The sequence below is a fragment of the Pelmatolapia mariae genome, linkage group LG16_19, assembly GCF_036321145.2.
Source record: "Pelmatolapia mariae isolate MD_Pm_ZW linkage group LG16_19, Pm_UMD_F_2, whole genome shotgun sequence".
Classification (NCBI taxonomy): domain Eukaryota; kingdom Metazoa; phylum Chordata; class Actinopteri; order Cichliformes; family Cichlidae; genus Pelmatolapia; species Pelmatolapia mariae.
This window is the reverse complement of record NC_086241.1, coordinates 44,655,831-44,664,008: the sequence shown is the minus strand read 5'-3', so window position 1 is coordinate 44,664,008 and position 8,178 is coordinate 44,655,831. Positions and strand designations below refer to the sequence as shown.

The window sequence follows — 8,178 nt, the reverse complement described above, 5'->3', positions numbered from 1 at the left end:
GTTTTTAAGAATCTGATGAAAAGGAGAAACAAGAAGAGACACACCACAAACGAGTTTCCCTTACTAACATGGTAAATATATTCATCATGTAATGACATTTCCTCAGAGTAACCAGGAGTGTTTGTCTTGTTCTAAAGTGATTCAGTCTTCTCTCGTGTTATTTGGTATTTGTCTTTGAAAAGAGAGGAGCAGTAACTGCATACGGAGAAAGAAACAGGAGCATCCAAAGACAACTGAGAGTCTTTAGTGCACCGTGAACAGCAGTCACCTCAGAGCAAGAGAGTCCTCGTGGCTGTCTGGGTTCTCTCCAGGAGCTCTGGCTTCATCCCACAGTCCAGAGACATGATATAAGTGATAAGATAATATAACTAAAAAAAAAAAAACAGTTTAGAACAAGTGTGAGCCTCCTTTACAACTTTATTCACATCCTTTAAATGTAAGAGCTGCTGGCACGTCTGGTGAGGGTGTGCCCACACCTAATCTAAACCACAGAGCTTTAGTCCCTCTCGTACTTGGTTGAGTATTGACATCAGCTGCACCGGTGCATGCAACGTGAGGGCACTAATGGACAGGGAGGAAATAATACTTGAATTCATTTTGAACAAAGACGTCATGCCAAATATTTTTTGATAGCTGTTTCAATTATGAATACACAGACTTTGTGATTGCTTTTTTCCTGTCAACATGTATTGTTCACAAATAACCACGGGCCACAACTGAATCAGATAGTTCCATCATTTCTCTTCATCTGCATTTTCGATCTGAAAGTAGAAACAACTATAATGAGGAGAAATTGAATTTTTATATTTATGAACGAGGACTGTGTGGAGGAGAGCCGAGTCAGGAAACAGGTTGTTCACCTGACCGACAAGCTGGAGTCAGAACCTGTGATTTATCCTCCCTGACTATTGAGTGATGTTATATGCTGATGTTATTTTCCTGTTTTGAGCCAAACCAGATTTCTCTATAGGAACTCTGTGTTAAAGGGTCAATGCACCAAATTGGGTTTTGATAACAGTTTATTTCTCATGCAAGGAAAGACACAAACTGCTCAGAGGGATTAGTAATGAGCACAAGTTAAATGAGCTCATTGCACTACGTTGGCTTTATCAGCCCTGCACAGAACAGATTGGTCTTAGACTCTTTGATTCTCTTAAATAAGTAGAATCTGAAACTGAAGGTTTTAGATTAAATCTGATTCCTAAATCAAGAAGTAAATCTTAAAGAACAACCTAGGTTTGTAATTTGGAACAAAGTTGCGTTAACTAAAACTATCTTGAACTGTGGAAGGTTAAGTGTGACCTTCTTAGCTGCAAACCTTGAACTGGTTTAGTAGCTTTTATATCTGTCTTACTGTGACATAAGTGCTGCAAAAGGGATTTATCTCTCTCCCTCTGTCTATCTCTCAGTCCGTCTCTCTAAAATATTCATTTTACTTTATTTTCTCTATATATGATGTAGGTTTGAATTTTCCCTGCTAAATTGTGACGGTCTGGGAGTCTCCTACGTTCGACCTGCCTGTATGTATGTTTTTCTATGTGTTTTGTTTTGTCTCCCCTCCCAGTCCCCTGCTTCCCCCTTTAAGTGTGTGTGTGTGTGTGTGTGTGTGTGTATTCCAGCGTGCCAATTTATGGGCGTCATCAGGCCGGAAGGTGTTTCCCGTGTTGAAGCCGCCACACATGTCTTCCGTCTAGATTGGCCGCTACTTAAGTGTTTGACTGAGCTTCAGTCAACGCTGGATCATTGAGTTACCAAGTAAGTGAAGTCCCAGCTCTGAGTGGAAATAGTCTGTGCGTGTGTTTCTGTGAGTTCACCAATCTGATCTCTGTACCTTGTCTTGTTAGGAACTTGGAGAGGAGTGTGTCACAGGAGCGAAGTGTTTGTAAATGTCGAGTGTTGGAGTTGTTTTCCTGTCACACCTGGACCACCAGCACAGTCCTGCAGGATGGGAAAGTCCTGCATTTGGGCCCCGTTCTCGCCACGCACCTTAACATAAATAATAAACACTTTGATTGAGAAACTGCATTTTGTGTTTACTTTTGTAGGGTTGCCTACCGCTGCAGGAGGCTGCATCATGAAACCAACATGATGAACTGCCAGTGGGAGAAGCACTACCCTATAGACCTCTGTAATCCAAGTAAAAGTAGCAGTACAGCTATATACAAGTTAATACGAAGGCACAGAATCAACAAGAGCTATGAACTAATCTTAGAGCCGGGGCTACACTGGTGCGAGTCATACAAGGATCCAGCGATGAGTAGCTTCCTTTCCTCAACTTAAGTAGTGGCAGGGATAATGAGGCACAGGTGTTCACTCTCCATAGGTGCGTGGGGCGAGGGCAGGAACCACCATGACTTCCGTCCTGGCGAGACAGAGAGCGCGAGAGAGAAAAATAATGACGCTGCTGATCATCTTCATGCTGGTCCACCGGGCCGTGACATTCAGTAACATGAATATGGAAGTGTAAAGAGTGTGCAGCACAAGAGACTGCAAGATCTCAGTTATTGAAGCACTACAGGTTAAACCATGGTCACTTTGGCCGCAGACACGCTTATCCATGCACATATTTAAATTGTCCATGTAGTCACCAATGTAGATCACATGTTGATCAGACATTGCAGAGATCAGTAGATTCCTGGTGTGATTGAAGACAAGCTTTTCATTGATGATTTAAAAAGAGGGTGATGAGCTATTATTATTATTATTATTACTACTACTACTACTACATTGTCTTGATTAATCCATTAAAAAACAAACAAAAATAAAAACATTTGCAAATGGTTCAAATCTTTCATAAATATTCACGCAGAGCTGGAAATTGTAATTTTTAAATTTGATTTGTGCAGCTAATGAAAGTCTTCTGAAGGTAAGAAGGAGATGTGCAACAAAAAAATTGCAAAGTTTATCTTTTTTGTTTTTTTTCCTAACAAACGTCTGTTCATCAATATATTTTTGTATTCAGTTCATTCTGTTATTATTGTGTGAATGCTGCTGTTGCTCAATTCCTCGTTATTATTCTGAATTCTTTGTGGGATTTTTGGGTGCTGTGACTTTTGGTGTTTGTTCCTGTTTTTCTTTCTTTAATAACCTTTTCTCACAAGATGTTTTACAAAGTAAATACATTTGGAGAAATCTCCCTGACTGTAGTGGCGATTCCTTTTGTTTGAACAACCAAACATCCAAGAATTAAAATTCCGCAAGCCACTGCTGCACTGAGATAAGATCTTGTACGCAGGCAAAAGAAGTCGACTGTCCAAACTTGAAAGTTGCATTTTATGGTTTATTTATTCAGTTTGGCAAGCAATAAAAAGATCAATTTTTGTTGCTTCCTGCTGCTTCTTCTGCTCTGGTAAAAAATAAACAAGACATAGGCTCACTCCAGTGCATACTGGTCCTATACCAGTCTCTTTATTTAGAGAAAAATAGCCCTACAGTTCTTCCTGACTGACTTAACAAGATAAACAACAAAACAAACCCAAACAATTAAGCAAGTATTAACCTACAAATAAAACTTGTGAATAACCTAAAATATAAGTAAACCAACAACAAACTTTAACAAATTTCAAAATATAAAAAATAAAGAACAAATAGCTCCAACACTCCGGCCCCTAATTGTGCATACAATCACAATTACTTTAAAGTTCCAAAAAGAAAGGAGCTATTCACTCTGATTTTCTTCAAGATCAGGCTTCCAGTAGCAAAAGAAGTTTGCTCATGGATGACTTTTGCCATCATCCATGATCCTCTTGGAGCTGTAGCGCCTGCAATCCAAATAATATCTCCAGGTATAAGACATCTTTTAGTCCTCGTCCATTTTTGTCCTTCTTTCATCAGAGGTAGGTACTCAGCAAGCCATCTTTTCCAGAACAACTCTGCCATGTATTGTACCCATTTCCACCTTTTCCTGCCATGAAGATCGCTTGGATCAAACAGTCCTGGTGGCAAAACTGGTTTGTTTTTCAACAACAAGTGATTGGGTGTCAGTGCTTCAAGACCATTTGAGTCATCTGAAACTCTGGTAATGGGTCTGTCGTTCAATAGAGCTTCAACTTCACAGAAGACTATTTGGAGTCCTTCATCATCCAAAACTTGTTCTTTGAAAATTGAGGCTAAAATACTCTTTATGGAACAAATGAGACGCTCCCACACACCACCTTGGTGAGAGGCTGCTGGGACGTTAAAGCTCCATTTGACACCATCCTGAACAAAAGCATTTTGAATTTTAGCATAGCTCAGCTCAGTCAAACTCTTGATTTGCACCAACAAAATTTGTAGCATTATCAGACCTGATGGTCGAAACTGGGCCTCGTCTACAGATGAACCTCCGCACAGCATTTATACAGGAGTCTGTATTAAGTGTATGTGCAATCTCCAGATGTACTGCACGACTGGTCAAACAAGTAAAAAGAACATCCCTTTTAAGGAGACTTTGTCTCTTTTAACACTTATAGGTCCAAAATAGTCCACTCCAACATTTGTGAATGTAGCTGTGTTTGGCACGACTCTATCTTCGGCAGATCTGCCATCTTTTTTTCAACAAACTTTCCTCTGTTGCGTCCACACATGATACAACGAGAGATGATTTTCCTGGCAGCAGAATTTGCATTTACTATCCAGTATTTTTGTCTTAGTTTTCACAGCATGTCCCAACTTTTAATGGATAGGGCTAAAATCAATGTTGACACATTCTGCCTCTGCTAAATCTTCTGGAGTCAGATTTCCTTTCTTCAAAGTGGTCTTAAATCTTTCCATTCTTGTCTCCACTTCTTGCTTCTGACTTTCCCGATCATTCTTATTCAGATCTGCAGCAACCAACTCTTTCCTCTTTCTGCCCTAGCAACACTAAGGTCTCTTTGAGCTTTAAAAATCAGGCTACAGAGATTTTGAGTTTTGCCCAAGACAAGAAGTGTTTAGTTTGTAGGATTTTGTGATTGACATTCACTGTCAGGTCCTTTTTGACCTCTGGGTCATCTGCAGAAATTACACTGCAATCCACATCCAGTTTAGGCCACTCCTCCTCTGACTTGTAGAGAAAGCCTTGCCCATTTATCCACCTCCTACATTTGAGGAAATCCCCAGCTCTCATGGCGCTACAATTCTGATTCCATTTTATATTCTGTTTAACAATTCGATTCTTTATCGATTCTCCCATCGATTCTTATTTTTTAAAAAGGGGAACATACAGGTCGATTAGCTTAGAACTTTGTTTTATATCTTATCTTTGAACAAAATTTAGGACTAGCATGACCTTACAAACCCAACAGCGAGATCTTAAGAGATCCACAGCCTACGGCTCCTCGATGGGGTGCCACAGGTCCCCAGAAAAAAATATGTAAATGTAAAATAATAATAAAATAAATATTCTTCTGTAGCAATAACAAAGTATAACATAAATTATTCTGTGGCAATTACACAAGAATGTCCAGTAACATTTACACTCCCCTTTTTAAAAGTATATATGAGCTGAGCACTCAAAAATAAAACTACATCAGACAGCAAAAAATACAGTCAACTCAAGTCCAACGGCACTGTACAATTCTGCATCCCTCAGCTATGGAAAATTACAAATTCTTTTGCAGAAATATAAGCATATCTGCTTTTTCAGGAACGATACGTGATCTTTCTGGACTTATGGTCTCTCCAGCTGTGGAGAACCGCCTCTCAGACAGGGTGGAGGATGCCTGCACACACAGAAAGCTTTCAGCCAGTGCTGACAGCAGGGGCAGAGTCTCTCTCTTGCTCCACCACCATAGAGTGGCGTTATCCTTGCAGGGGATGGGGGTTAGGCTTCTATACATCTGGCTCTCCTGATCAACTCTCTGGGCCAGGGAAGCAATGGACTGCCGTTGATGGAATGACTGCAGCCCGTTGAACTCCTCTTCAAAGAATTCCTCCAAGGCAGTTTTTTTTTCTGCTTTACTGGTGGCGCCTGAAATAAAATAAAGTTTTAAAAGGGAGGAAAATGTGACATCATGACTATCCTTAAGTATTTATAACTGTCATTTTATTTATGATAAATAAATCATCAATTGTACCTGGTATCGTTTGAAAAGATCTTTCCAAATGTTCTCCTTTATGCTCCTTGTGAAGACAGAGTCATCTTCTTGTACGGTGTAGTGTTGATGTAGCTTTTGCAGGATGGGCAAAATCTCACCACAGGTCGGACTTTTGTCGCTGGAGACTGCTAGTGTGGAGGTGTAGTGCTTCCGCATGAGCACCACAAACTCCTCTGCTTTTCTTAAGTCATCATTGCCCATTTTAGCCAGTCTGCAACATCAACAAAACAAAAATACAACAGATATGTTGCATAAAACAAACAAAATTAAAACCCGAGTCCATTTTAAACCATATTATCATTATGTTTCAATACTACTCACCTTTCCTTTTTCATGGACTTTCTTATCCGTGGATCGATGGCTGCAGCCTGGATGGCAGGAAACTGCTCGCAGAATCTCTCCTTCATCAAATACAGAGAGTTCCATATGGTCTTTACATCTAGGAGCAGCATATGCTTGGGCAGCTCTGAGGGGTAACACATCCACAACAACTTTGCCAACTTTTTTACAGCATAAGGTCCACCTTCCACACTGTTTATCACCTTCCATGACTCTAAAGCGTTGGACGCATCAGTGCCTATCAGTAGCTCCGCATCTGCATCAATGTTGTGAAGTTTAACAGGTGAGGCCACTGATCAATATCCCCTTGCGTGGGAATATTCACCGCAGAAACTGGCATGGTCATTTGAGTCAAAACATCTGGTAACGCCATGAAATCCTTTGCTTCCAAAACAGACAGACAGTGCACTAACAATCCTAATCTGACTCATTGTTCTCAGAAGGATATTTGTCTTTTTCCCATTTAGATTCAGTCTTTTTGCCAGGGTTTCTGTACAGAATGTACCTGAACTTCCAGGATCCAGAAATGCATATGTTTGCACAATTCTATTGCTCTTTTGGCTCTTAACTTGAACTGCAACAATAGAAAAAACTGCATCAACCTCTTGACTGGCCCCAATATACCCACATGTGGTACCACAGCTGAGTGGTTGCAGTTGAGAAGTTGACATCGGAGTTTGTCACCTGTTGAGTTTGTTCTGAGGATGCACCTGGATCTTTTTGCTCTATATGAAGGACCCCTGGGTGCTTTTGGTGACACACGTCACAATCCAAACGACTCCTGCAGTCTTTGCTTGTGTGACCAACTGTAAAACAACCAAAACAAATTCCCATTTCCTTGATAAAAGTCAACTTATCCCAATGCATTTTAGCTCCTCTCCATTTTCTCTCAGTTTGTATGGAAGTTTCATAATAGTCATTCTCATGTTTGAGGGCAAATCCAACTCTTTCATATAAACAGTTTGCTGTGTTAGATTTAAAAATCCTTGACGAAAAAGAGAGAATGACTGAAGACCTTTCACATCTTCGCTTTTAATAGGTGCCCAATTCTTAATCTTCTCCATATATGCAGAGGCAATTTTATTTTCATTCCCAAAATGTTCTTCAAGAAGATGTTTGGCTCTGGAATAGCCCTCCTCAGGAATGCTGACAACTATGCACCAAGTCTTTAGGCTGCCCCCCAGTGGACTGCTCTAAAAAAAATGCAAACAGTTGCTCCAGTTATAACTTTTAGCTTCCACTCCATTTTCAAAGGCATTTATAAATGATCTATACTGGAAAGGGTCTCCATCAAACACAGGGCTGTTTCTGGCTGGGAGGACAGAAGATAAGTTTTGTTTTACAAGTAAAGTAGTGATGTCATTTTGTTTTTGCATAATATTAGCAATCTCATTAGTATGGTTCTCAGTAGATTGAGGCTGTGTTTGCTGCGTCACTTGAGCTGAAGCATGAACTTTTACCATCATCTCATCCACCTGATGTTGTTTTTGACTTTGTTTAGGTATGAAGACCTGTGATTCAGATCCAGCATGATCGATTAATGTCTATCAGAATCGAACTAGGAACAGCTGACGTTAATGTTGTGACCTGCTATGCACCACAGACTGGATGCAGCGATCAGTGTTGGTCAAGTTACTTGAAAAAAGTAATCAGTTACTAATTACTGATTACTTCCCCAAAAAAGTAATCCCGTTACTTTACTGATTACTTATTTTCAAAAGTAATTAATTACTTAGTTACTTAGTTACTTTTTAAAAACACAATTTACAACCTGAATAGGTGA

The 8,178-nt window shown here is 40.0% G+C and overlaps 1 long non-coding RNA gene across 1 annotated transcript; it reads left to right on the top strand.

Moving 5' to 3' along the window:
* Window positions 1–233: 233 nt before the first annotated feature.
* On the top strand, window positions 234–2,888 carry LOC134645276 (uncharacterized). Its single transcript, XR_010096537.1, has 3 exons — window positions 234–1,520; window positions 1,620–1,755; window positions 1,845–2,888. It is a non-coding gene; the product is annotated as an uncharacterized LOC134645276 (long non-coding RNA).
* Window positions 2,889–8,178: the final 5,290 nt, after the last annotated feature.